Source organism: Phyllobates terribilis, unplaced genomic scaffold (genome assembly GCF_046119375.1).
Source record: "Phyllobates terribilis strain yellow unplaced genomic scaffold, ASM4611937v1 Scaffold_170__1_contigs__length_4071412, whole genome shotgun sequence".
NCBI lineage: Eukaryota > Metazoa > Chordata > Amphibia > Anura > Dendrobatidae > Phyllobates > Phyllobates terribilis.
Window position 1 is genome coordinate 450,167 of NW_027362930.1, and position 27,507 is coordinate 477,673.

General features: G+C 47.2%; 12 non-coding genes and 5 pseudogenes across 12 annotated transcripts; all 17 read right to left on the bottom strand.

The window, feature by feature from the left end:
- Positions 1–626: 626 nt before the first annotated feature.
- LOC141211669 (U2 spliceosomal RNA) lies at positions 627–817 on the bottom strand. Its single transcript, XR_012281625.1, has one exon. It is a non-coding gene; the product is annotated as a U2 spliceosomal RNA (small nuclear RNA).
- Positions 818–1,932: 1,115 nt separating this feature from the next.
- Positions 1,933–2,119, bottom strand: LOC141211659 (U2 spliceosomal RNA). Its single transcript, XR_012281615.1, has one exon. It is a non-coding gene; the product is annotated as a U2 spliceosomal RNA (small nuclear RNA).
- Positions 2,120–4,558: 2,439 nt separating this feature from the next.
- LOC141211602 (U2 spliceosomal RNA) lies at positions 4,559–4,751 on the bottom strand. The gene has a single exon (XR_012281571.1). It is a non-coding gene; the product is annotated as a U2 spliceosomal RNA (small nuclear RNA).
- Positions 4,752–10,315: 5,564 nt separating this feature from the next.
- Positions 10,316–10,393, bottom strand: LOC141211819 (U2 spliceosomal RNA; annotated as a pseudogene).
- Positions 10,394–11,508: 1,115 nt separating this feature from the next.
- On the bottom strand, positions 11,509–11,699 carry LOC141211681 (U2 spliceosomal RNA). The gene has a single exon (XR_012281633.1). It is a non-coding gene; the product is annotated as a U2 spliceosomal RNA (small nuclear RNA).
- A 1,121-nt stretch (positions 11,700–12,820) lies between these two features.
- LOC141211693 (U2 spliceosomal RNA) lies at positions 12,821–13,011 on the bottom strand. The gene has a single exon (XR_012281639.1). It is a non-coding gene; the product is annotated as a U2 spliceosomal RNA (small nuclear RNA).
- A 1,115-nt stretch (positions 13,012–14,126) lies between these two features.
- LOC141211705 (U2 spliceosomal RNA) lies at positions 14,127–14,317 on the bottom strand. The gene has a single exon (XR_012281648.1). It is a non-coding gene; the product is annotated as a U2 spliceosomal RNA (small nuclear RNA).
- A 1,118-nt stretch (positions 14,318–15,435) lies between these two features.
- On the bottom strand, positions 15,436–15,613 carry LOC141211644 (U2 spliceosomal RNA; annotated as a pseudogene).
- Positions 15,614–16,407: 794 nt separating this feature from the next.
- Positions 16,408–16,499, bottom strand: LOC141211871 (U2 spliceosomal RNA; annotated as a pseudogene).
- A 1,115-nt stretch (positions 16,500–17,614) lies between these two features.
- Positions 17,615–17,800, bottom strand: LOC141211697 (U2 spliceosomal RNA). The gene has a single exon (XR_012281643.1). It is a non-coding gene; the product is annotated as a U2 spliceosomal RNA (small nuclear RNA).
- A 789-nt stretch (positions 17,801–18,589) lies between these two features.
- LOC141211864 (U2 spliceosomal RNA) lies at positions 18,590–18,681 on the bottom strand (annotated as a pseudogene).
- Positions 18,682–19,796: 1,115 nt separating this feature from the next.
- Positions 19,797–19,979, bottom strand: LOC141211594 (U2 spliceosomal RNA). Its single transcript, XR_012281563.1, has one exon. It is a non-coding gene; the product is annotated as a U2 spliceosomal RNA (small nuclear RNA).
- Positions 19,980–20,503: 524 nt separating this feature from the next.
- LOC141211835 (U2 spliceosomal RNA) lies at positions 20,504–20,619 on the bottom strand (annotated as a pseudogene).
- A 1,115-nt stretch (positions 20,620–21,734) lies between these two features.
- LOC141211422 (U2 spliceosomal RNA) lies at positions 21,735–21,925 on the bottom strand. Its single transcript, XR_012281397.1, has one exon. It is a non-coding gene; the product is annotated as a U2 spliceosomal RNA (small nuclear RNA).
- Positions 21,926–23,043: 1,118 nt separating this feature from the next.
- Positions 23,044–23,234, bottom strand: LOC141211716 (U2 spliceosomal RNA). Its single transcript, XR_012281657.1, has one exon. It is a non-coding gene; the product is annotated as a U2 spliceosomal RNA (small nuclear RNA).
- A 1,114-nt stretch (positions 23,235–24,348) lies between these two features.
- On the bottom strand, positions 24,349–24,540 carry LOC141211726 (U2 spliceosomal RNA). Its single transcript, XR_012281666.1, has one exon. It is a non-coding gene; the product is annotated as a U2 spliceosomal RNA (small nuclear RNA).
- Positions 24,541–26,985: 2,445 nt separating this feature from the next.
- Positions 26,986–27,176, bottom strand: LOC141211727 (U2 spliceosomal RNA). Its single transcript, XR_012281667.1, has one exon. It is a non-coding gene; the product is annotated as a U2 spliceosomal RNA (small nuclear RNA).
- Between the last annotated feature and the right edge of the window lie 331 nt (positions 27,177–27,507).

A 27,507-nucleotide genomic window follows, 5' to 3' on the forward strand; every position in this document is an offset into this window, starting at 1 on the left:
GCTCACAGAGACCGCCATAAGCAACAGTTTAACAGAATGCCACAGACTAATCAACCAAACTTTTTGGGTTGGGTTCTCTTTTATAGTCTGCAGGCATTAAATGAAAGAAGTCAGTGTTCCAGCAGAAGGAGACAACGTTTCAGAAAAGGCATTGTAGCAAACCAAAAAAGAAATTTTAAGCGCAGCAGAGTAACCAGCGCACATACCTGTTAGCTCAGGTGAGTTTAAAAGGCTGCTGTTGATAACAAGGGCATTTGCTAAATAGATGGTGTGTGTGCAACAATATACTGAAAGGTCAATTATATTGTGCAGCTTATCTCACCACCTGTAGTTATTTAGGTGAAAGCTCCAAAATGCTTGCCTAATATGTCTGTTTATCCAAAAGGAAGTAAAAAGGGAGAGCTAGAAAGATAGCATTGCATCACATTACATGGCAATGCAATGCACAGTTGCTGAAGTTGAACCAAAATGAGCTTGTAATCTGGCTTCTGCAACTTTGAACATGAAAAATCCAATGAGGAGAAGAAAAGCAAAGCCAAAGAGTCCATCCCAAAATCCGACAAACAAGCAAAATGAACAAAAAACATTGAATTCAATTCTTTCTGATTTTAGAAACTGCATTAAAGAAGGGGTGCACCGGTCCTGGAGATACTGCAATACCAGGTCAATGCGTGGAGTGGACAGAGCAAGCTCTTTTTCCATCTCCCTGTTCTAAAAATCCATTTAATATATGGTCCCCAGATAGGGGACGTATCAGATATTAAACTGATAAGAACAGATACTACACTTGATCTTAGCCAAAAGGCCGAGAAGCGATAACCAGAATTGGTTTCAAACTACGGAGCCACCCAAGGATCCTGAAAAGTCCATTTGTGGAGATGAGCTCCTGGACTCCCGTTAAGAAGACATGTTGTCAACCTCTAGATCCCTTACATGCCTGCACTTTTCGGCTTGCTGCTGCTGCAATCCACGCGTTTTAGATCTGCATAACTCCACCTCTTTAAACACAGCACCTTCACCCCCTGCTGTTCCCACCCGCCTCAACACCGTTGGAAGGGAGGAGAACCAATTAAGGCGGGGGGTGGGGTGGAACGAGCAGCTGTCTACCCTTAGCAGGAGGGCTCCTGATTACATACCTCTCCTGCTGCTGCTGCTGCTGGCTGTCCAGCAGCAGACTGAAGGTGGCTGCTGCTGTGCACAGGTATATAAAGGCTCAGAGCCTATTATGACACGCGCAGCCAGCGTTCCATTGCCACATTCCATCTACTGCAGGCAGGATACCTGGCTGGCTGAATGTCGCTGAGAAGCTCACAGAGACCGCCATAAGCAACAGTTTAACAGAATGCCACAGACTAATCAACCAAACTTTTTGGGTTGGGTTCTCTTTTATAGTCTGCAGGCATTAAATGAAAGAAGTCAGTGTTCCAGCAGAAGGAGACAACGTTTCAGAAAAGGCATTGTAGCAAACCAAAAAAGAAATTTTAAGCGCAGCAGAGTAACCAGCGCACATACCTGTTAGCTCAGGTGAGTTTAAAAGGCTGCTGTTGATAACAAGGGCATTTGCTAAATAGATGGTGTGTGTGCAACAATATACTGAAAGGTCAATTATATTGTGCAGCTTATCTCACCACCTGTAGTTATTTAGGTGAAAGCTCCAAAATGCTTGCCTAATATGTCTGTTTATCCAAAAGGAAGTAAAAAGGGAGAGCTAGAAAGATAGCATTGCATCACATTACATGGCAATGCAATGCACAGTTGCTGAAGTTGAACCAAAATGAGCTTGTAATCTGGCTTCTGCAACTTTGAACATGAAAAATCCAATGAGGAGAAGAAAAGCAAAGCCAAAGAGTCCATCCCAAAATCCGACAAACAAGCAAAATGAACAAAAAACATTGAATTCAATTCTTTCTGATTTTAGAAACTGCATTAAAGAAGGGGTGCACCGGTCCTGGAGATACTGCAATACCAGGTCAATGCGTGGAGTGGACAGAGCAAGCTCTTTTTCCATCTCCCTGTTCTAAAAATCCATTTAATATATGGTCCCCAGATAGGGGACGTATCAGATATTAAACTGATAAGAACAGATTTTTTTTTTTTTTCCAAACACTCAGAAATTAAGTTTTATAATCTTAAATCATATATCACTAAACTCAAGATTTTAGTTCCATCATCGTGTTTAGATATTATATTTATATTTTTTCATTTGAATTAATATATATAAAGTTAAACATAACAATTCCTTTACAGTTTCAACAGTTTCCAAACAAATCACAACTGACATTACTTCACCCGGTTTCCCAAACTAAATATCCCCTTTTTCCCTTTTACTTTCCTCCCAACAAAACCCCTTAACTTCTTTTCTTCCTCCTCATGCTCTAACCGCATCTGTTCCCAATCATACTCTTCCTCATCATCTCTGAAAGTCACCACCTTCTCCAAAACTTTACCCTTTTCCTCTTTTACTTCTTTCTTTTCACCAGATACTTTCCTTGATCCACAATTTTCCTGTACCGTTACCTTTTTCTTCACCTTTAAACTTTCAACTTCTTTTCCCTGCTTATTCTCCTCTATAATTATCGCATCAACTTCCTTCTTCATTTTATCACCAATATCTTCCTTTTGTCCTCCAAAGTTCTTTTCAAAAGTTCCTTTGCTGCTTTCCATGTAACAATACCCAGAACTCCCGTTTACCATAATCCTCCCATTATGCAAATTTTCTTCTCCTGTTGTCCACACCAAAAAACGTCTCTTTCCGTTCCAAATACCAACTTTGTTCCTGTATAATTTCTGAAACTTTACCATCTTACATTTAGATTCCAAAAAAACCATTATCTCCTCTATTTCCACAAACGGATTGTCCATGTAAATTATCACACTCTTCGGTTTCCCCATGAATGATGCACTTACTCCAATTTTCCCAGAATCCTCTTCACTCCAGCCTTTGAAAAAATGAATGCACTTTTCCTCAGAAACTAGAGTCACATCACAAACTTTACCTTGCTTTATTTCTTGCATACAGTAGATATCCTTCTCCAAAACTTCATGTTTCCTCAAAATTTCCAGAATCCATTTTTCTTCCAAAAAAGTTTCTTCCGTCTCCCGTTTCACAAAAAAACGTAAGCATCTCTTCTTTTTCCAAAACTCCATCTCAACGATCCGTTTTCCTTCCGTTTTTCCTTTTAATCCTCCAAATGTTGCCACCACAGCTATGTGTGGCGACAGTTGCCCGCCACAGCTATGTGTGGTGACAAGGTGATCGCCTCTCGTTGCCCAGGGACTAATCCGACTCCCTAATAGCAGCAGGGGGGTTTAGCTCCACCGATGAGTGTAGCGATCCCCCCAGGCCAAGGAGCCGGGTACCCCAAGCACCTCCCAGCCAAGACCAAGGCAGCAACCGCTAGATCACTGCACTTGATCTTAGCCAAAAGGCCGAGAAGCGATAACCAGAATTGGTTTCAAACTACGGAGCCACCCAAGGATCCTGAAAAATGTCCATTTGTGGAGATGAGCTCCTGGACTCCCGTTAAGAAGACATGTTGTCAACCTCTAGATCCCTTACATGCCTGCACTTTTCGGCTTGCTGCTGCTGCAATCCACGCGTTTTAGATCTGCATAACTCCACCTCTTTAAACACAGCACCTTCACCCCCTGCTGTTCCCACCCGCCTCAACACCGTTGGAAGGGAGGAGAACCAATTAAGGCGGGGGGTGGGGTGGAACGAGCAGCTGTCTACCCTTAGCAGGAGGGCTCCTGATTACATACCTCTCCTGCTGCTGCTGCTGCTGGCTGTCCAGCAGCAGACTGAAGGTGGCTGCTGCTGTGCACAGGTATATAAAGGCTCAGAGCCTATTATGACACGCGCAGCCAGCGTTCCATTGCCACATTCCATCTACTGCAGGCAGGATACCTGGCTGGCTGAATGTCGCTGAGAAGCTCACAGAGACCGCCATAAGCAACAGTTTAACAGAATGCCACAGACTAATCAACCAAACTTTTTGGGTTGGGTTCTCTTTTATAGTCTGCAGGCATTAAATGAAAGAAGTCAGTGTTCCAGCAGAAGGAGACAACGTTTCAGAAAAGGCATTGTAGCAAACCAAAAAAGAAATTTTAAGCGCAGCAGAGTAACCAGCGCACATACCTGTTAGCTCAGGTGAGTTTAAAAGGCTGCTGTTGATAACAAGGGCATTTGCTAAATAGATGGTGTGTGTGCAACAATATACTGAAAGGTCAATTATATTGTGCAGCTTATCTCACCACCTGTAGTTATTTAGGTGAAAGCTCCAAAATGCTTGCCTAATATGTCTGTTTATCCAAAAGGAAGTAAAAAGGGAGAGCTAGAAAGATAGCATTGCATCACATTACATGGCAATGCAATGCACAGTTGCTGAAGTTGAACCAAAATGAGCTTGTAATCTGGCTTCTGCAACTTTGAACATGAAAAATCCAATGAGGAGAAGAAAAGCAAAGCCAAAGAGTCCATCCCAAAATCCGACAAACAAGCAAAATGAACAAAAAACATTGAATTCAATTCTTTCTGATTTTAGAAACTGCATTAAAGAAGGGGTGCACCGGTCCTGGAGATACTGCAATACCAGGTCAATGCGTGGAGTGGACAGAGCAAGCTCTTTTTCCATCTCCCTGTTCTAAAAATCCATTTAATATATGGTCCCCAGATAGGGGACGTATCAGATATTAAACTGATAAGAACAGATTTTTTGATTGAATATATCTTTTATTAGCACAAAAAATAAGTTAACAGACAGTGTACAGTGCCGCAGCCCAGTACACACAGAATTCTACATCATATTTACATAGCATGAGGATACGACGCACTATCTAGACACATCACACCCCTATGCTACACAAAACACTCAATCTGAAAGAAAAAGCATGTCAATCAATACAGTACGACGAACCGTGATAAGGGATGGGGATTGGGAAAAAGGGGATGGGGAGGGGAAAATCACAGGCCCGAAGCTTTATTGAAAGACAAGACACATAAGGGGAGAGGGGGAGGAGGGGTTTAGTCCTCGTCCTCGTCCTCCGGACCGTCCATGATGGAATAGTCTCTGAGCAGGCTGTGGATCAGCCTGCGGCAGTCCTGGATGGACATCCTCTCCCTCCTCAAGATGAGCCGGTTCCTGGCGACCCAAACGGCATCCTTGAAGCAGTTCATAAGGCGCCAAGCCTCCTGGATGGCTCCGACGGTATGAACCCCAGGGAAGAGTCCGTAAAGCACAGAATGGTGCGATAGGCTCGCCCTGGGGACAGAGTTCCTCAGGTCGTCCTCAAGTGCAGTCAATAGGCGCTGTGCAAATCCGCAGTCCCAAAAAGTGTGCAAAGATGTTTCCTCCACGAAGGGGCACCTTGGGCAGTACCGGGTCTTACACAGGTTCCGGGCATGCATGAATGACCGGACGGGCAGTCCGCCCTGAATCGCCATCCACGACAAGTCCTTGTGCCCGTTGGTCAGCCTGTCAGACGACACATTTGTCCACACAGTCTCCAGCGTGTCCTGGTGAAGTCCTGTGATGTTCTCCACGTCATCCTTGGCTCTGATTAGCTTGTGGATAGTTTTGGGCTTCCACAAGTCGGGCTTGAGTCCCTCCAGTTGATGCTCCCCCACAAATCGAACGACGTCTCCGTAGAACCATGGCGTCGTCCAGTTGTAGGGGAAGGAGCTGTCCCACTTGTCCCAGCCGAGTCGCCTCCAAAGAGGAAGCAGGAAGAAGCGAAACATGGACCTGCCCGCGGAGCCATTCTTGACTTGCAAAGTCCGGCGGACACAATCACACACAAAAGAGGATCGCAGGAGGGTGGGGATATCTGGAACGCCCTTCCCACCCTTGCGAGGCTCCTTGTACATGACGGCCCGCCTGACTCTGTCCATCTTGGATCCCCAGACAAAGTGAAACACTGTCCTGGTAATGGCCCTGCACACAGTGACGTGTGGGGGCCAGGCCTGCGCCGTGTACTGCAAGACGGGCAGGACCTCATTACGCAGGACGAGTGCCTTACCCTCACAAGTGAGGTGTCTGAGGCTCCAGAGTCCGATCCGTTGCTTCACCTTGGCCAAGCGTTCTTGCCAGGACTTGAGGGCCGCTCCTTCCTTCCCGAACCAGACTCCCAGCACCTTGAGGAAATCCGGTTGAATGTTGAAGGGGAAGGGGGCGGAGGAGGCCGGCTGCCAATCCCCGAAGAGCATGGCTTCCGACTTCCTGCAGTTGACTTTGGCCCCTGAAGCCCGGCCGAACCTCTCACACGTCTGGACGAGGGCGTCGACTGAACCACGATCAGCGCAGAAGACGGTGACGTCGTCCATGTAGAGCGAGCACTTGACCTCATGTCGTCCCGGACCCGGTGCGGTGATCCCTCTGATCTCTCCATTCTGCCGGATAGCCTCTGCGAAGAGTTCTATAACACAAACAAAAAGAAGAGGTGATAGAGGGCAGCCTTGTCTGACCCCAGAGAGGACAGGGAAGGGGTCAGTCTTCCAGCCGTTCACCAACACCGAGCTGTGGATATCAAAATACATCAGACGGACATACGAACAAAACATGTTACCCAAACCTAACCGGTGCAGAGCTCGGCCCATGAACTCGTGGGAAACCCGGTCGAAGGCCTTCTCCTGATCCAAGGAGACCAGGGCCGCGTGTGCGCGGCGGACCTTGATGTACTCGACCGTGTCCCGCACGAGAGCGAGGCTGTCTGCGATGCGACGTCCAGGGATGCCGCAGGTCTGGTCCGGGTGGATGATCCGTCCGATGACCGTCTTAAGTCGTGTCGCCATCGTCTTGGCCAGGATCTTGTAGTCCACGTTGAGCAGAGTGATGGGACGCCAATTCCTCAGGTCGCACCTCTCTCCCTTCCGCTTGTACAGGATCGTGACCATTCCTTCCCTCAAAGATGGAGGCATTCTACCCTCCACCACCATCTCCTCGTACAGGTCCAACAGGTCCGGACAGATGAGGTCTCCCAGCGCTACATAGAGCTCCGCTGGAAGACCATCACTGCCCGGGGTCCTGCCGGTCCTAAAGGATTTAGCGGCAGAGAGCAATTCGCCCACCATCAGAGGTTTGTCCAAGGCTGCCGTGCCTGCAGGATCAAGATGGTTAGTGATACCTGACAGGAACTTATCAGCAGCGTCGGGGTCGGTAGTCTTGTGGGAGTAGAGTTCGCTGTAGAAGTCGCTGACGACCCTCATCACGTCCTCCTTCCCACGTCGCATGTTTCCGCTCTCGTCTCGCAGCTCGTTCAGGGGCGTGTGACCGGCATGAAGTTTCCTGAAAAAGAATGAGTTACATTTCTCACCCTTCTCCAGATTCTCCACTTTGGAACGGAAGATGATTCGCTTGGACTCCTCCTCAAAGTGCCTTTTCAGGCTCTTCTTGGTCTCCTCCAGCTCCTCCCTCACGTCCCAGCCGCAGTGAAGAAGGTCCTGCAGCGACCGCAGCTCGCGCTGCAGCCCTCTGAAGTCCCTCCTCTTCTCACACTCCTGTTGTCGACCCTTGGCCTGAAAGAAACAGCGAAACTCAAGTTTAACATATTCCCACCAATCAGAGACTGTTTGGAAGCTACCCTTGTAGGACTGCCACATTGCGTAGGCTGCTCTCAGCTCCTCCACGACTTCATCCTGAGCCAGCAGAGCACAATTCAGCTTCCAGGAGCCGGGGCCGGACGGAAAACCGTCGCCGAGGACACCTTGTAAGTGAATGGCTCTGTGGTCGGAGAAGAAGCAGGAGACCATCGAGTGCCTACTCTGCCTGACTGCCCGAGAGGTGAACACAAAGTCAATCCTGGAGCGGAGTGAGCCATCGGGTCGGCTCCACGAATAGTTCGTGGAGCCTCTCCCCATGGAGCCCACCACGTCCTGAAGAGAGGCCTCGGTTACCATCTCGATGAGCAGCTTGGACGTGATGTCCAACTTGGCAGATGTGCCAGAACTACGACCGTCCTCCTCGATGGGGCAGTTGAAATCCCCGGCCATCACTAAGGTCCTGGTGGTGGCAAGCTGAAGCCGCAGGGTCTGGAAAAGCTCCAAACGCTCATTCTTCAGTGGGGACGCATACACGTTGATGAACCTGACAGGTTCTCCCGCCCAGTTGCCATCTACAACAAGAGCCCTGCCGCAGATGAGCTCCTGGACGGACTCAAGCGTGAATGCGCCCCCCCTGATCAGAATTGCGACCCCCGCAGACTTGCAGTCACCCCCACCGGACCAGTAGGATGGACCGTGGGACCACTCCCTGGCCAGATGTTTGAAGGACCTAGAGGAGGGAAGGGAACATTCCTGCAACATATAAACATCACACAACTGGGAAGTAAGGAAGGCATAAATAGTCTGATGTCTGAACTTGTCCTTGATGCTCCTGACATTAATGGAAAATAAGTTAATATTAGCCATCATGTAGGGAAAAAAGAAAAAGTTAGCGCAGGCAATACACCTTAGTTACCACTCCGGTCGGGTGGTCCCTCGTCGGTGTTGACTGCTGGTGACGGGATCACCAGCAGGCCCTCTTCCTCCATCTGGTCAAGCAGCGCGGCCTCAATCTCGGCGACCACCAGTTCCTCCTCTTCTGGCTCGGCCACCAGGGTCTCAACCATGTGCTCCATCTCTTCTGGCTCAGGGAGGGTATCCTCCTTTTCGCCTATGAAATCCAGAATCTTCTTTTTGGAGGATTCAGTAGCAGGGCTGTCCTCCACCTTCCTCTTTCCCCGGGTTGGAACTGGGGAGACAAGAAGGGGAAAATCCTCCTCGGAATAGATAGCGGCGGGTGGAGGAAAGGTTAATTCCACCGCTACCATGGTCTGGGGAGGGAGAGTGGCTGCCGGGGCAGGGGAAAGGACACCTGCTGAGGAGTAGGGGAAGGAGGAAGAGGAAGTGGAATCCTCAGCAGGGGTGGCCGGGGTGGAGGGGGATTGGACGGGGGTGGCAGGGGGAGGGATCGAGAGAGGGGTGACAGAACTCTTACCCTCCTTTGACTTTTTCTTCTGCTTCGGAGCTGCTGGGACCGTCGCTGGGGCTTTGGCCACCGACTCCTTGACCGCTTTGGCCTTGGTCGTCTCGGCCTTGGCCGCTGGGGCCTTGGTCGTCGCGTCCTTGACCTTCACAGGCCTGGTCGTCGGGGCCTTGTCCTCCGTAGCTGGGGTCGTCGCAACCACCGATGCCCAGGATCTCTCACGCCTGGGGCAATCCTTGTACAGATGAGCCGCCAGCCCACACAGGTTGCAGGACGTCTTCTTCGGGCAGTCCTTCGAGCTGTGTCCCGTCACTCGACAAATCCTGCAGGCATCCTCCTTGCAGTCCTTCATCTCGTGGCCGTTCTTGCCGCATCTCCTGCAGTTCCGCGGCATGTCCGGGTAATAGATGAGGCCGTAGGAGTTGCCCAGGGAGAATGTCGGGGGCAGGTGCCGAAGTCCGTCTGAGTACGCCAGGTCCCTGTGAAGTCTAACGGTCACCGACCACTTACCTGTCCAGAAGCCGAGTCCATTCAGGATGTGAGAGGGTTCCTTCACAACCAAACAGAAGCGTCTCAGGAAGGTACAGATGTCTTGGCCTGGGGTGTGCGGGTTGCGCATGGAGACCGTGATCCTCCTTTCATCCCTCTGGATAGGGCAGCTACCTGTAAAGGCAGAGAAAGAATTATCCGGTCCTTTTGCGCTTACCATTTCCCAGAACCTCCTGCAGGTGTTCACAGTGGCGAAGGTGACGAAGAAGATCCCCGTTAAGAAGGTCTGGATGCTGAGGGTGTCCGACCTGGAGAAGCCTCGATCCAGCAGCATCTTCTGGCAGAACACGTCCGAGGACATGTCCGGCACCCTTCCATCCACTTCCTTCAGCTTCAGGGCCACCGTCTGCCGCATCCATGGCTCCAGGGCTGGAGCTTCGTGGCGGGGCTTCTGGGGTCCCTTCTGCTGGCCAGTCGTGGAGGCAGAGTCCTTGGGGTCAGAATCGGCTCCTGGCTGGGCCCTCCTGGCTGTCCCCAGCTCCAGGCTCTTCTTTTCGGCCTTCCTCGCAGCGCTTGCCATGGCTTTCCTCCTGCAGTTACTTCTTGGAGCTGGATCTGGAACTCTTCCCGGAATGGGTGGAGCTATGCAGATTCTTCTCCCGTCGTGTTCTGGACAAATTCCCCGAAAGGTCTTTGTCTCGATGATTTTCTTCCTCGAAGATTCCACAGGACAGCCCGATTCTTCTCCGAGTCTTCGTCTTCTTCTGGATTCTTTAGAGCTTCTTCCTCCCACCGATATCCGCCTTCGTTCTCTGATGTCAGCTGGGCTCCGAAGCTCTTCTCCTTCCGAGTTCGATCGCTCTCGTCAAGTGTAGATCGTAGCTCTTGTGTTCTTAAAAGAACAGATACTACACTTGATCTTAGCCAAAAGGCCGAGAAGCGATAACCAGAATTGGTTTCAAACTACGGAGCCACCCAAGGATCCTGAAAAGTCCATTTGTGGAGATGAGCTCCTGGACTCCCGTTAAGAAGACATGTTGTCAACCTCTAGATCCCTTACATGCCTGCACTTTTCGGCTTGCTGCTGCTGCAATCCACGCGTTTTAGATCTGCATAACTCCACCTCTTTAAACACAGCACCTTCACCCCCTGCTGTTCCCACCCGCCTCAACACCGTTGGAAGGGAGGAGAACCAATTAAGGCGGGGGGTGGGGTGGAACGAGCAGCTGTCTACCCTTAGCAGGAGGGCTCCTGATTACATACCTCTCCTGCTGCTGCTGCTGCTGGCTGTCCAGCAGCAGACTGAAGGTGGCTGCTGCTGTGCACAGGTATATAAAGGCTCAGAGCCTATTATGACACGCGCAGCCAGCGTTCCATTGCCACATTCCATCTACTGCAGGCAGGATACCTGGCTGGCTGAATGTCGCTGAGAAGCTCACAGAGACCGCCATAAGCAACAGTTTAACAGAATGCCACAGACTAATCAACCAAACTTTTTGGGTTGGGTTCTCTTTTATAGTCTGCAGGCATTAAATGAAAGAAGTCAGTGTTCCAGCAGAAGGAGACAACGTTTCAGAAAAGGCATTGTAGCAAACCAAAAAAGAAATTTTAAGCGCAGCAGAGTAACCAGCGCACATACCTGTTAGCTCAGGTGAGTTTAAAAGGCTGCTGTTGATAACAAGGGCATTTGCTAAATAGATGGTGTGTGTGCAACAATATACTGAAAGGTCAATTATATTGTGCAGCTTATCTCACCACCTGTAGTTATTTAGGTGAAAGCTCCAAAATGCTTGCCTAATATGTCTGTTTATCCAAAAGGAAGTAAAAAGGGAGAGCTAGAAAGATAGCATTGCATCACATTACATGGCAATGCAATGCACAGTTGCTGAAGTTGAACCAAAATGAGCTTGTAATCTGGCTTCTGCAACTTTGAACATGAAAAATCCAATGAGGAGAAGAAAAGCAAAGCCAAAGAGTCCATCCCAAAATCCGACAAACAAGCAAAATGAACAAAAAACATTGAATTCAATTCTTTCTGATTTTAGAAACTGCATTAAAGAAGGGGTGCACCGGTCCTGGAGATACTGCAATACCAGGTCAATGCGTGGAGTGGACAGAGCAAGCTCTTTTTCCATCTCCCTGTTCTAAAAATCCATTTAATATATGGTCCCCAGATAGGGGACGTATCAGATATTAAACTGATAAGAACAGATACTACACTTGATCTTAGCCAAAAGGCCGAGAAGCGATAACCAGAATTGGTTTCAAACTACGGAGCCACCCAAGGATCCTGAAAAGTCCATTTGTGGAGATGAGCTCCTGGACTCCCGTTAAGAAGACATGTTGTCAACCTCTAGATCCCTTACATGCCTGCACTTTTCGGCTTGCTGCTGCTGCAATCCACGCGTTTTAGATCTGCATAACTCCACCTCTTTAAACACAGCACCTTCACCCCCTGCTGTTCCCACCCGCCTCAACACCGTTGGAAGGGAGGAGAACCAATTAAGGCGGGGGGTGGGGTGGAACGAGCAGCTGTCTACCCTTAGCAGGAGGGCTCCTGATTACATACCTCTCCTGCTGCTGCTGCTGCTGCTGCTGGCTGTCCAGCAGCAGACTGAAGGTGGCTGCTGCTGTGCACAGGTATATAAAGGCTCAGAGCCTATTATGACACGCGCAGCCAGCGTTCCATTGCCACATTCCATCTACTGCAGGCAGGATACCTGGCTGGCTGAATGTCGCTGAGAAGCTCACAGAGACCGCCATAAGCAACAGTTTAACAGAATGCCACAGACTAATCAACCAAACTTTTTGGGTTGGGTTCTCTTTTATAGTCTGCAGGCATTAAATGAAAGAAGTCAGTGTTCCAGCAGAAGGAGACAACGTTTCAGAAAAGGCATTGTAGCAAACCAAAAAAGAAATTTTAAGCGCAGCAGAGTAACCAGCGCACATACCTGTTAGCTCAGGTGAGTTTAAAAGGCTGCTGTTGATAACAAGGGCATTTGCTAAATAGATGGTGTGTGTGCAACAATATACTGAAAGGTCAATTATATTGTGCAGCTTATCTCACCACCTGTAGTTATTTAGGTGAAAGCTCCAAAATGCTTGCCTAATATGTCTGTTTATCCAAAAGGAAGTAAAAAGGGAGAGCTAGAAAGATAGCATTGCATCACATTACATGGCAATGCAATGCACAGTTGCTGAAGTTGAACCAAAATGAGCTTGTAATCTGGCTTCTGCAACTTTGAACATGAAAAATCCAATGAGGAGAAGAAAAGCAAAGCCAAAGAGTCCATCCCAAAATCCGACAAACAAGCAAAATGAACAAAAAACATTGAATTCAATTCTTTCTGATTTTAGAAACTGCATTAAAGAAGGGGTGCACCGGTCCTGGAGATACTGCAATACCAGGTCAATGCGTGGAGTGGACAGAGCAAGCTCTTTTTCCATCTCCCTGTTCTAAAAATCCATTTAATATATGGTCCCCAGATAGGGGACGTATCAGATATTAAACTGATAAGAACAGATACTACACTTGATCTTAGCCAAAAGGCCGAGAAGCGATAACCAGAATTGGTTTCAAACTACGGAGCCACCCAAGGATCCTGAAAAGTCCATTTGTGGAGATGAGCTCCTGGACTCCCGTTAAGAAGACATGTTGTCAACCTCTAGATCCCTTACATGCCTGCACTTTTCGGTTTGCTGCTGCTGTAATCCACGCGTTTTAGATCTGCATAACTCCACCTCTTTAAACACAGCACCTTCACCCCCTGCTGTTCCCACCCGCCTCAACACCGTTGGAAGGGAGGAGAACCAATTAAGGCGGGGGGTGGGGTGGAACGAGCAGCTGTCTACCCTTAGCAGGAGGGCTCCTGATTACATACCTCTCCTGCTGCTGCTGCTGCTGGCTGTCCAGCAGCAGACTGAAGGTGGCTGCTGCTGTGCACAGGTATATAAAGGCTCAGAGCCTATTATGACACGCGCAGCCAGCGTTCCATTGCCACATTCCATCTACTGCAGGCAGGATACCTGGCTGGCTGAATGTCGCTGAGAAGCTCACAGAGACCGCCATAAGCAACAGTTTAACAGAATGCCACAGACTAATCAACCAAACTTTTTGGGTTGGGTTCTCTTTTATAGTCTGCAGGCATTAAATGAAAGAAGTCAGTGTTCCAGCAGAAGGAGACAACGTTTCAGAAAAGGCATTGTAGCAAACCAAAAAAGAAATTTTAAGCGCAGCAGAGTAACCAGCGCACATACCTGTTAGCTCAGGTGAGTTTAAAAGGCTGCTGTTGATAACAAGGGCATTTGCTAAATAGATGGTGTGTGTGCAACAATATACTGAAAGGTCAATTATATTGTGCAGCTTATCTCACCACCTGTAGTTATTTAGGTGAAAGCTCCAAAATGCTTGCCTAATATGTCTGTTTATCCAAAAGGAAGTAAAAAGGGAGAGCTAGAAAGATAGCATTGCATCACATTACATGGCAATGCAATGCACAGTTGCTGAAGTTGAACCAAAATGAGCTTGTAATCTGGCTTCTGCAACTTTGAACATGAAAAATCCAATGAGGAGAAGAAAAGCAAAGCCAAAGAGTCCATCCCAAAATCCGACAAACAAGCAAAATGAACAAAAAACATTGAATTCAATTCTTTCTGATTTTAGAAACTGCATTAAAGAAGGGGTGCACCGGTCCTGGAGATACTGCAATACCAGGTCAATGCGTGGAGTGGACAGAGCAAGCTCTTTTTCCATCTCCCTGTTCTAAAAATCCATTTAATATATGGTCCCCAGATAGGGGACGTATCAGATATTAAACTGATAAGAACAGATACTACACTTGATCTTAGCCAAAAGGCCGAGAAGCGATAACCAGAATTGGTTTCAAACTACGGAGCCACCCAAGGATCCTGAAAAGTCCATTTGTGGAGATGAGCTCCTGGACTCCCGTTAAGAAGACATGTTGTCAACCTCTAGATCCCTTACATGCCTGCACTTTTCGGCTTGCTGCTGCTGCAATCCACGCGTTTTAGATCTGCATAACTCCACCTCTTTAAACACAGCACCTTCACCCCCTGCTGTTCCCACCCGCCTCAACACCGTTGGAAGGGAGGAGAACCAATTAAGGCGGGGGGTGGGGTGGAACGAGCAGCTGTCTACCCTTAGCAGGAGGGCTCCTGATTACATACCTCTCCTGCTGCTGCTGCTGCTGCTGGCTGTCCAGCAGCAGACTGAAGGTGGCTGCTGCTGTGCACAGGTATATAAAGGCTCAGAGCCTATTATGACACGCGCAGCCAGCGTTCCATTGCCACATTCCATCTACTGCAGGCAGGATACCTGGCTGGCTGAATGTCGCTGAGAAGCTCACAGAGACCGCCATAAGCAACAGTTTAACAGAATGCCACAGACTAATCAACCAAACTTTTTGGGTTGGGTTCTCTTTTATAGTCTGCAGGCATTAAATGAAAGAAGTCAGTGTTCCAGCAGAAGGAGACAACGTTTCAGAAAAGGCATTGTAGCAAACCAAAAAAGAAATTTTAAGCGCAGCAGAGTAACCAGCGCACATACCTGTTAGCTCAGGTGAGTTTAAAAGGCTGCTGTTGATAACAAGGGCATTTGCTAAATAGATGGTGTGTGTGCAACAATATACTGAAAGGTCAATTATATTGTGCAGCTTATCTCACCACCTGTAGTTATTTAGGTGAAAGCTCCAAAATGCTTGCCTAATATGTCTGTTTATCCAAAAGGAAGTAAAAAGGGAGAGCTAGAAAGATAGCATTGCATCACATTACATGGCAATGCAATGCACAGTTGCTGAAGTTGAACCAAAATGAGCTTGTAATCTGGCTTCTGCAACTTTGAACATGAAAAATCCAATGAGGAGAAGAAAAGCAAAGCCAAAGAGTCCATCCCAAAATCCGACAAACAAGCAAAATGAACAAAAAACATTGAATTCAATTCTTTCTGATTTTAGAAACTGCATTAAAGAAGGGGTGCACCGGTCCTGGAGATACTGCAATACCAGGTCAATGCGTGGAGTGGACAGAGCAAGCTCTTTTTCCATCTCCCTGTTCTAAAAATCCATTTAATATATAGTCCCCAGATAGGGAACGTATCAGATATTAAACTGATAAGAACAGATTTTTTATCGAAAGCCCGAATTCGTGTACAAAACCCGAGTGCGCATAAAAAAGTGACAAGTGCCACAAAAAAAAGTGCACTAGGATGCTGGTCTTCTTGAAACCCTCTCCAAAAGGAGAAGGGTCCCACAAACCATTCCCCGTCCCTCCGAGCCAGAAGGCCACAGCGAGGCACAGGGACAAATAGCCACCTCCAGCCGGAGCCAGAGGCGACCCAATCTTACCCTCAATACCTGCCCGAGTTCTCACCCGAGCAAGGCACTGGGAGCCAAAGACTGTGCTCCCCTCCCGGAAGAGGGGAGCCAACAACGCTCTCCTCCCGAAAGAGGAGAGCCAGGGGGGTTCAGGGGGGAGCGGAACCTGATGGCCACACACTCCCCCCCTAGACCTGCCAAGAGAGGAACCCGTAAGGGAACCGCATCCCGACAAAATCCTAGTAAGGACGTGGACACACGTGAAAAAGTGGACACACAGTGACAAAAAAAAATTAAATAAATAGTGAAGGTTTCACAGTATAATACTGCCCGGACCTTCGACCGGGAATTGAAAAATTCCCCATCCTAAGGCCAGAAGGCCCGGAATAAGGGTGTGTGTGAAGAAAGAAATATTGAAGTGCTAGTGCAAATGTGCCATAAACTCAAGTGGGGTTCCCAATCCCAGTGAGTTAAGGCACCCCAGGGTCACCACTCCTGGGGCACTTCACACTTCGGGCTTTCGATCTTCCCCGGCCCAATGGCGTCGATCCTGGGGGGCCATGCTTTCCACCAGATGACTATATTAGCCACCTGGCGTACTAACAAGCGCCTAAACCCCAGTGTGCATAATGTATCAATCTACTAGGGCGGCCAACATCCAAAACCGCCTTTTCGAAAGATACTACACTTGATCTTAGCCAAAAGGCCGAGAAGCGATAACCAGAATTGGTTTCAAACTACGGAGCCACCCAAGGATCCTGAAAAGTCCATTTGTGGAGATGAGCTCCTGGACTCCCGTTAAGAAGACATGTTGTCAACCTCTAGATCCCTTACATGCCTGCACTTTTCGGCTTGCTGCTGCTGCAATCCACGCGTTTTAGATCTGCATAACTCCACCTCTTTAAACACAGCACCTTCACCCCCTGCTGTTCCCACCCGCCTCAACACCGTTGGAAGGGAGGAGAACCAATTAAGGCGGGGGGTGGGGTGGAACGAGCAGCTGTCTACCCTTAGCAGGAGGGCTCCTGATTACATACCTCTCCTGCTGCTGCTGCTGCTGGCTGTCCAGCAGCAGACTGAAGGTGGCTGCTGCTGTGCACAGGTATATAAAGGCTCAGAGCCTATTATGACACGCGCAGCCAGCGTTCCATTGCCACATTCCATCTACTGCAGGCAGGATACCTGGCTGGCTGAATGTCGCTGAGAAGCTCACAGAGACCGCCATAAGCAACAGTTTAACAGAATGCCACAGACTAATCAACCAAACTTTTTGGGTTGGGTTCTCTTTTATAGTCTGCAGGCATTAAATGAAAGAAGTCAGTGTTCCAGCAGAAGGAGACAACGTTTCAGAAAAGGCATTGTAGCAAACCAAAAAAGAAATTTTAAGCGCAGCAGAGTAACCAGCGCACATACCTGTTAGCTCAGGTGAGTTTAAAAGGCTGCTGTTGATAACAAGGGCATTTGCTAAATAGATGGTGTGTGTGCAACAATATACTGAAAGGTCAATTATATTGTGCAGCTTATCTCACCACCTGTAGTTATTTAGGTGAAAGCTCCAAAATGCTTGCCTAATATGTCTGTTTATCCAAAAGGAAGTAAAAAGGGAGAGCTAGAAAGATAGCATTGCATCACATTACATGGCAATGCAATGCACAGTTGCTGAAGTTGAACCAAAATGAGCTTGTAATCTGGCTTCTGCAACTTTGAACATGAAAAATCCAATGAGGAGAAGAAAAGCAAAGCCAAAGAGTCCATCCCAAAATCCGACAAACAAGCAAAATGAACAAAAAACATTGAATTCAATTCTTTCTGATTTTAGAAACTGCATTAAAGAAGGGGTGCACCGGTCCTGGAGATACTGCAATACCAGGTCAATGCGTGGAGTGGACAGAGCAAGCTCTTTTTCCATCTCCCTGTTCTAAAAATCCATTTAATATATGGTCCCCAGATAGGGGACGTATCAGATATTAAACTGATAAGAACAGATTTTTTTTTTTTTTATCGAAAGCCCGAATTCGTGTACAAAACCCGAGTGCGCTTAAAAAAGTGACAAGTGCCACAAAAAAAGTGCACTAGGATGCTGGTCTTCTTGAAACCCTCTCCAAAAGGAGAAGGGTCCCCCAAACCATTCCCCGTCCCTCCGAGCCAAAAGGCCACAGCGAGGAACAGGGACAAAAAGCCACCTCCAGCCGAAGCCAGAGGCGACCCAATCTTACCCCCAGCACCTGCCCGAGTTCTCACCCGAGCAAGGCACTGGGAGCCAAAGACTGTGCTCCCCTCCCAGAAGAGGGGAGCCAACAATGCTCTCCTCCCGAAAGAGGAGAGCCAGGGGGGTTCAGGGGGGAGCGGAACCTGATGGCCACACACTCCCCCCCTAGACCTGCCAAGAGAGGAACCCGTAAGAGAACCGCATCCCAACAAAATCCTAGTAGGACGTGACACACGTGAATAAGTGGACACACAGTGACAAAGAAATTAAATAAATAGTGAAGGTTTCACAGTATAATACTGCCCGGACCTTCGACCGGGAATTGAAAAATTCCCCATCCTAAGGCCAGAAGGCCCGGAATAAGGGTGTGTGCGAAGAAAGAAAATTTGAAGTGCTTGTGCAAATGTGCCATAAACTCAAGTGGGGTTCCCAATCCCAGTGAGTTAAGGCACCCCAGGGTCACCACTCCTGGGGCACTTCACACTTCGGGCTTTCGATCTTCCCCGGCCCAATTGCGTCGATCCTGGGGGGCCATGCTTTCCACCAGATGACTATATTAGCCACCTGGCGTACTAACAAGCGCCTAAACCCCAGTGTGCATAATGTATCAATCTACTAGGGCGGCCAACATCCAAAACCGCCTTTTCGAAAGATACTACACTTGATCTTAGCCAAAAGGCCGAGAAGCGATAACCAGAATTGGTTTCAAACTACGGAGCCACCCAAGGATCCTGAAAAGTCCATTTGTGGAGATGAGCTCCTGGACTCCCGTTAAGAAGACATGTTGTCAACCTCTAGATCCCTTACATGCCTGCACTTTTCGGCTTGCTGCTGCTGCAATCCACGCGTTTTAGATCTGCATAACTCCACCTCTTTAAACACAGCACCTTCACCCCCTGCTGTTCCCACCCGCCTCAACACCGTTGGAAGGGAGGAGAACCAATTAAGGCGGGGGGTGGGGTGGAACGAGCAGCTGTCTACCCTTAGCAGGAGGGCTCCTGATTACATACCTCTCCTGCTGCTGCTGCTGCTGGCTGTCCAGCAGCAGACTGAAGGTGGCTGCTGCTGTGCACAGGTATATAAAGGCTCAGAGCCTATTATGACACGCGCAGCCAGCGTTCCATTGCCACATTCCATCTACTGCAGGCAGGATACCTGGCTGGCTGAATGTCGCTGAGAAGCTCACAGAGACCGCCATAAGCAACAGTTTAACAGAATGCCACAGACTAATCAACCAAACTTTTTGGGTTGGGTTCTCTTTTATAGTCTGCAGGCATTAAATGAAAGAAGTCAGTGTTCCAGCAGAAGGAGACAACGTTTCAGAAAAGGCATTGTAGCAAACCAAAAAAGAAATTTTAAGCGCAGCAGAGTAACCAGCGCACATACCTGTTAGCTCAGGTGAGTTTAAAAGGCTGCTGTTGATAACAAGGGCATTTGCTAAATAGATGGTGTGTGTGCAACAATATACTGAAAGGTCAATTATATTGTGCAGCTTATCTCACCACCTGTAGTTATTTAGGTGAAAGCTCCAAAATGCTTGCCTAATATGTCTGTTTATCCAAAAGGAAGTAAAAAGGGAGAGCTAGAAAGATAGCATTGCATCACATTACATGGCAATGCAATGCACAGTTGCTGAAGTTGAACCAAAATGAGCTTGTAATCTGGCTTCTGCAACTTTGAACATGAAAAATCCAATGAGGAGAAGAAAAGCAAAGCCAAAGAGTCCATCCCAAAATCCGACAAACAAGCAAAATGAACAAAAAACATTGAATTCAATTCTTTCTGATTTTAGAAACTGCATTAAAGAAGGGGTGCACCGGTCCTGGAGATACTGCAATACCAGGTCAATGCGTGGAGTGGACAGAGCAAGCTCTTTTTCCATCTCCCTGTTCTAAAAATCCATTTAATATATGGTCCCCAGATAGGGGACGTATCAGATATTAAACTGATAAGAACAGATTTTTTTGATTGAAGCTGCATCCAAGGCACTGAAAAATGTGACCGAAGTCACACCAAAACAGCGCACGAGGCGAGGATTCATGTGGACCCATCCCGGAGGAGAGGGTCCCCAATAAACCATCCCCATCCCTCCGAGCCAGAAGGCCACAGCGAGGGTCAGGGATCTCCGATGCTCTCCCTAGCCGAAGCCGGAGAAGAGCCGTTTTCGTGCTCCCAGCTTCCATCTAGGCTGCCACCCTAGTGGAGCTGGAGCCTGTGTTGGTTTCTCAGCCCAAAGCTGACCGGACCTCCGACCGGGTTTATAAAAATTCCCCTTCCTAGCCCGGAGGCCAGGAATAGGGGGGGTTGCTCAGAAAGTATGATTGGCAAAGGTGCGGCGTGCTACGAAGCCAAGTCTTTCTGGGGTTCCCAGTCCCAGTAAGCTTGGACTCCCACCAGGGCGCCTACTCCTGGGGCACATTGCTCCAAAGCCCTCACACTTACCCAGCCTAGTGACTTCGATCCTGGAGGGCCATGTTTTCCATCAGATAACTCTATGAGCCACCTGGCGTACTAACAAGTGCACCAAACCAGTGTGTAATATGCATCAATTTACTAGGGCAGCCCAAGGACAAAACTGCCTTTTCAAAAGATACTACACTTGATCTTAGCCAAAAGGCCGAGAAGCGATAACCAGAATTGGTTTCAAACTACGGAGCCACCCAAGGATCCTGAAAAGTCCATTTGTGGAGATGAGCTCCTGGACTCCCGTTAAGAAGACATGTTGTCAACCTCTAGATCCCTTACATGCCTGCACTTTTCGGCTTGCTGCTGCTGCAATCCACGCGTTTTAGATCTGCATAACTCCACCTCTTTAAACACAGCACCTTCACCCCCTGCTGTTCCCACCCGCCTCAACACCGTTGGAAGGGAGGAGAACCAATTAAGGCGGGGGGTGGGGTGGAACGAGCAGCTGTCTACCCTTAGCAGGAGGGCTCCTGATTACATACCTCTCCTGCTGCTGCTGCTGCTGGCTGTCCAGCAGCAGACTGAAGGTGGCTGCTGCTGTGCACAGGTATATAAAGGCTCAGAGCCTATTATGACACGCGCAGCCAGCGTTCCATTGCCACATTCCATCTACTGCAGGCAGGATACCTGGCTGGCTGAATGTCGCTGAGAAGCTCACAGAGACCGCCATAAGCAACAGTTTAACAGAATGCCACAGACTAATCAACCAAACTTTTTGGGTTGGGTTCTCTTTTATAGTCTGCAGGCATTAAATGAAAGAAGTCAGTGTTCCAGCAGAAGGAGACAACGTTTCAGAAAAGGCATTGTAGCAAACCAAAAAAGAAATTTTAAGCGCAGCAGAGTAACCAGCGCACATACCTGTTAGCTCAGGTGAGTTTAAAAGGCTGCTGTTGATAACAAGGGCATTTGCTAAATAGATGGTGTGTGTGCAACAATATACTGAAAGGTCAATTATATTGTGCAGCTTATCTCACCACCTGTAGTTATTTAGGTGAAAGCTCCAAAATGCTTGCCTAATATGTCTGTTTATCCAAAAGGAAGTAAAAAGGGAGAGCTAGAAAGATAGCATTGCATCACATTACATGGCAATGCAATGCACAGTTGCTGAAGTTGAACCAAAATGAGCTTGTAATCTGGCTTCTGCAACTTTGAACATGAAAAATCCAATGAGGAGAAGAAAAGCAAAGCCAAAGAGTCCATCCCAAAATCCGACAAACAAGCAAAATGAACAAAAAACATTGAATTCAATTCTTTCTGATTTTAGAAACTGCATTAAAGAAGGGGTGCACCGGTCCTGGAGATACTGCAATACCAGGTCAATGCGTGGAGTGGACAGAGCAAGCTCTTTTTCCATCTCCCTGCTCTAAAAATCCATTTAATATATGGTCCCCAGATAGGGGACGTATCAGATATTAAACTGATAAGAACAGATACTACACTTGATCTTAGCCAAAAGGCCGAGAAGCGATAACCAGAATTGGTTTCAAACTACGGAGCCACCCAAGGATCCTGAAAAGTCCATTTGTGGAGATGAGCTCCTGGACTCCCGTTAAGAAGACATGTTGTCAACCTCTAGATCCCTTACATGCCTGCACTTTTCGGCTTGCTGCTGCTGCTGCAATCCACGCGTTTTAGATCTGCATAACTCCACCTCTTTAAACACAGCACCTTCACCCCCTGCTGTTCCCACCCGCCTCAACACCGTTGGAAGGGAGGAGAACCAATTAAGGCGGGGGGTGGGGTGGAACGAGCAGCTGTCTACCCTTAGCAGGAGGGCTCCTGATTACATACCTCTCCTGCTGCTGCTGCTGCTGGCTGTCCAGCAGCAGACTGAAGGTGGCTGCTGCTGTGCACAGGTATATAAAGGCTCAGAGCCTATTATGACACGCGCAGCCAGCGTTCCATTGCCACATTCCATCTACTGCAGGCAGGATACCTGGCTGGCTGAATGTCGCTGAGAAGCTCACAGAGACCGCCATAAGCAACAGTTTAACAGAATGCCACAGACTAATCAACCAAACTTTTTGGGTTGGGTTCTCTTTTATAGTCTGCAGGCATTAAATGAAAGAAGTCAGTGTTCCAGCAGAAGGAGACAACGTTTCAGAAAAGGCATTGTAGCAAACCAAAAAAGAAATTTTAAGCGCAGCAGAGTAACCAGCGCACATACCTGTTAGCTCAGGTGAGTTTAAAAGGCTGCTGTTGATAACAAGGGCATTTGCTAAATAGATGGTGTGTGTGCAACAATATACTGAAAGGTCAATTATATTGTGCAGCTTATCTCACCACCTGTAGTTATTTAGGTGAAAGCTCCAAAATGCTTGCCTAATATGTCTGTTTATCCAAAAGGAAGTAAAAAGGGAGAGCTAGAAAGATAGCATTGCATCACATTACATGGCAATGCAATGCACAGTTGCTGAAGTTGAACCAAAATGAGCTTGTAATCTGGCTTCTGCAACTTTGAACATGAAAAATCCAATGAGGAGAAGAAAAGCAAAGCCAAAGAGTCCATCCCAAAATCCGACAAACAAGCAAAATGAACAAAAAACATTGAATTCAATTCTTTCTGATTTTAGAAACTGCATTAAAGAAGGGGTGCACCGGTCCTGGAGATACTGCAATACCAGGTCAATGCGTGGAGTGGACAGAGCAAGCTCTTTTTCCATCTCCCTGTTCTAAAAATCCATTTAATATATGGTCCCCAGATAGGGGACGTATCAGATATTAAACTGATAAGAACAGATACTACACTTGATCTTAGCCAAAAGGCCGAGAAGCGATAACCAGAATTGGTTTCAAACTACGGAGCCACCCAAGGATCCTGAAAAGTCCATTTGTGGAGATGAGCTCCTGGACTCCCGTTAAGAAGACATGTTGTCAACCTCTAGATCCCTTACATGCCTGCACTTTTCGGCTTGCTGCTGCTGCAATCCACGCGTTTTAGATCTGCATAACTCCACCTCTTTAAACACAGCACCTTCACCCCCTGCTGTTCCCACCCGCCTCAACACCGTTGGAAGGGAGGAGAACCAATTAAGGCGGGGGGTGGGGTGGAACGAGCAGCTGTCTACCCTTAGCAGGAGGGCTCCTGATTACATACCTCTCCTGCTGCTGCTGCTGCTGGCTGTCCAGCAGCAGACTGAAGGTGGCTGCTGCTGTGCACAGGTATATAAAGGCTCAGAGCCTATTATGACACGCGCAGCCAGCGTTCCATTGCCACATTCCATCTACTGCAGGCAGGATACCTGGCTGGCTGAATGTCGCTGAGAAGCTCACAGAGACCGCCATAAGCAACAGTTTAACAGAATGCCACAGACTAATCAACCAAACTTTTTGGGTTGGGTTCTCTTTTATAGTCTGCAGGCATTAAATGAAAGAAGTCAGTGTTCCAGCAGAAGGAGACAACGTTTCAGAAAAGGCATTGTAGCAAATCAAAAAAGAAATTTTAAGCGCAGCAGAGTAACCAGCGCACATACCTGTTAGCTCAGGTGAGTTTAAAAGGCTGCTGTTGATAACAAGGGCATTTGCTAAATAGATGGTGTGTGTGCAACAATATACTGAAAGGTCAATTATATTGTGCAGCTTATCTCACCACCTGTAGTTATTTAGGTGAAAGCTCCAAAATGCTTGCCTAATATGTCTGTTTATCCAAAAGGAAGTAAAAAGGAGAGCTAGAAAGATAGCATTGCATCACATTACATGGCAATGCAATGCACAGTTGCTGAAGTTGAACCAAAATGAGCTTGTAATCTGGCTTCTGCAACTTTGAACATGAAAAATCCAATGAGGAGAAGAAAAGCAAAGCCAAAGAGTCCATCCCAAAATCCGACAAACAAGCAAAATGAACAAAAAACATTGAATTCAATTCTTTCTGATTTTAGAAACTGCATTAAAGAAGGGGTGCACCGGTCCTGGAGATACTGCAATACCAGGTCAATGCGTGGAGTGGACAGAGCAAGCTCTTTTTCCATCTCCCTGTTCTAAAAATCCATTTAATATATGGTCCCCAGATAGGGGACGTATCAGATATTAAACTGATAAGAACAGATTTTTTTTTTTTTTTTTTTTCCAAACACTCAGAAATTAAGTTTTATAATCTTAAATCGTATATCACCAAACTCAAGATTTTAGTTCCATCATCGTGTTTAGATATTATATTTATATTTTTTCATTTGAATTAATATATATAAAGTTAAACATAACAATTCCTTTGCAGTTTCAACAGTTTCCAAACAAATCACCACTGACATTACTTCACCCGGTTTCCCAAACTAAATATCCCCTTTTTCTCTTTTACTTTCCTCCCAACAAAACCCCTTAACTTCTTTTCTTCCTCCTCATGCTCTAACCGCATCTGTTCCCTATCATACTCTTCCTCATCATCTCTGAAAGTCACCACCTTCTCCAACACTTTACCCTTTTCCTCTTTTACTTCTTTCTTTTCACCAGATACTTTCCTTGATCCACAATTTTCCTGTACCGTTACCTTTTTCTTCAATTTCACCTTTAAACTTTCAACTTCTTTTTCCTGCTTATTCTCCTCTATAATTATGGCATCAACTTCCTTCTTCATTTTATCACCAATATCTTCCTTTTGTCCTCCAAAGTTCTTTTCAAAAGTTCCTTTGCTGCTTTCCATGTAACAATACCCAGAACTCCCGTTTACCATAATCCTCCCATTATGCAAATTTTCTTCTCCTGTTGTCCACACCAAAAAACGTCTCTTTCCGTTCCAAATACCAACTTTGTTCCTGTATAATTTCTGAAACTTTACCATCTTACATTTAGATTCCAAAAAAACCATTATCTCCTCTATTTCCACAAACGGATTGTCCATGTAAATTATCACACTCTTCGGTTTCCCCATGAATGATGCACTTACTCCAATTTTCCCAGAATCCTCTTCACTCCAGCCTTTGAAAAAATGAATGCACTTTTCCTCAGAAACTAGAGTCACATCACAAACTTTACCTTGCTTTATTTCTTGCATACAGTAGATATCCTTCTCCAAAACTTCATATTTCCTCAAAATTTCCAGAATCCATTTTTCTTCCAAAAAAGTTTCTTCCGTCTCCCGTTTCACAAAAAAACGTAAGCATCTCTTCTTTTTCCAAAACTCCATCTCAACGATCCGTTTTCCTTCCGTTTTTTCCTTTTAATCCTCCAAATGTTGCCACCACAGCTATGTGTGGCGACAGTTGCCCCCCACAGCTATGTGTGGTGACAAGGTGATCGCCTCTCGTTGCCCAGGGACTAATCCGAGTCCCTAATAGCAGCAGGGGGGTTTAGCTCCACCGATAAGTGTAGCGATCCCCCCAAGCCAAGGAGCCGGGTACCCCAAGCGCCTCCCAGCCAAGACCAAGGCAGAAACCGCTAGATCACTGCACTTGATCTTAGCCAAAAGGCCGAGAAGCGATAACCAGAATTGGTTTCAAACTACGGAGCCACCCAAGGATCCTGAAAAGTCCATTTGTGGAGATGAGCTCCTGGACTCCCGTTAAGAAGACATGTTGTCAACCTCTAGATCCCTTACATGCCTGCACTTTTCGGCTTGCTGCTGCTGCAATCCACGCGTTTTAGATCTGCATAACTCCACCTCTTTAAACACAGCACCTTCACCCCCTGCTGTTCCCACCCGCCTCAACACCGTTGGAAGGGAGGAGAACCAATTAAGGCGGGGGGTGGGGTGGAACGAGCAGCTGTCTACCCTTAGCAGGAGGACTCCTGATTACATACCTCTCCTGCTGCTGCTGCTGCTGGCTGTCCAGCAGCAGACTGAAGGTGGCTGCTGCTGTGCACAGGTATATAAAGGCTCAGAGCCTATTATGACACGCGCAGCCAGCGTTCCATTGCCACATTCCATCTACTGCAGGCAGGATACCTGGCTGGCTGAATGTCGCTGAGAAGCTCACAGAGACCGCCATAAGCAACAGTTTAACAGAATGCCACAGACTAATCAACCAAACTTTTTGGGTTGGGTTCTCTTTTATAGTCTGCAGGCATTAAATGAAAGAAGTCAGCGTTCCAGCAGAAGGAGACAACGTTTCAGAAAAGGCATTGTAGCAAACCAAAAAAGAAATTTTAAGCGCAGCAGAGTAACCAGTGCACATACCTGTTAGCTCAGGTGAGTTTAAAAGGCTGCTGTTGATAACAAGGGCATTTGCTAAATAGATGGTGTGTGTGCAACAATATACTGAAAGGTCAATTATATTGTGCAGCTTATCTCACCACCTGTAGTTATTTAGGTGAAAGCTCCAAAATGCTTGCCTAATATGTCTGTTTATCCAAAAGGAAGTAAAAAGGGAGAGCTAGAAAGATAGCATTGCATCACATTACATGGCAATGCAATGCACAGTTGCTGAAGTTGAACCAAAATGAGCTTGTAATCTGGCTTCTGCAACTTTGAACATGAAAAATCCAATGAGGAGAAGAAAAGCAAAGCCAAAGAGTCCATCCCAAAATCCGACAAACAAGCAAAATGAACAAAAAACATTGAATTCAATTCTTTCTGATTTTAGAAACTGCATTAAAGAAGGGGTGCACCGGTCCTGGAGATACTGCAATACCAGGTCAATGCGTGGAGTGGACAGAGCAAGCTCTTTTTCCATCTCCCTGTTCTAAAAATCCATTTAATATATGGTCCCCAGATAGGGGACGTATCAGATATTAAACTGATAAGAACAGATACTACACTTGATCTTAGCCAAAAGGCCGAGAAGCGATAACCAGAATTGGTTTCAAACTACGGAGCCACCCAAGGATCCTGAAAAGTCCATTTGTGGAGATGAGCTCCTGGACTCCCGTTAAGAAGACATGTTGTCAACCTCTAGATCCCTTACATGCCTGCACTTTTCGGCTTGCTGCTGCTGCAATCCACGTGTTTTAGATCTGCATAACTCCACCTCTTTAAACACAGCACCTTCACCCCCTGCTGTTCCCACCCGCCTCAACACCGTTGGAAGGGAGGAGAACCAATTAAGGCGGGGGGTGGGGTGGAACGAGCAGCTGTCTACCCTTAGCAGGAGGGCTCCTGATTACATACCTCTCCTGCTGC